Below are 721 nucleotides of genomic sequence, written 5' to 3'. Positions count from 1 at the left end.
TAAAGTCTAAAAGATCCCACCTCCAAGGAATGCAATGGCCAATTTGGATGATTTGGCGGGAATAAAAGATTAATGCTTCACGGCTTGTCCGGCTAAGCCATGGTCGACGGTCTACAGATGCTTACCCCCCACCTCCCCTTCCTGAAACCCCCTAAAAAAAAGGAGAAATTGTATTCCACCGAAAAAATGACCACCTAATCCCAAATGATCTTGCTTTGTCCTTTAAATTCTACTTATTTATATTGTTAATAACACGGCCAAAAGTTAAAGCTGATGTCACTCTAGGGGAAAGTTCAAAACAAACAGATTAACAATGAGTAATATATCTTGGTTCCCACTTCCCATGAAGGCTGTTCTCATTTCTATTTGTCATAAGTTGCCACATGGCACACAAAACATGTATAAACAAACTTTGTTTAAAAACTAGGGAAAAGTCTCTGTGAGGCAATAGTAAACGCTTACTCACATGAGATTCTCTTCCTTCAAAACATTAATAAAAAATAGCATATGAATAGACATTTCCATCGTTCAGAAAAGTCTTCCCCTTAAAAAATATATAAATTAGACTAAAAAATTTAAAGAGAACACAAAAGCACCACAGTGGTGACTAGTTAATAATTTTCTATCAGACTTCTCCCGACATGTTACCAACTTTCTCGGCCTCTTGATTTTCAGTCAGCATCATATTATATTAGATATAAATTGCCGATTTAAACCCAAC

This window comes from Macadamia integrifolia, chromosome 13 (assembly GCF_013358625.1).
Source record: "Macadamia integrifolia cultivar HAES 741 chromosome 13, SCU_Mint_v3, whole genome shotgun sequence".
Classification (NCBI taxonomy): Eukaryota; Viridiplantae; Streptophyta; class Magnoliopsida; order Proteales; family Proteaceae; genus Macadamia; species Macadamia integrifolia.
The sequence above is the reverse complement of the archived record's forward strand: the minus strand, read 5'-3'. Positions refer to the sequence as shown.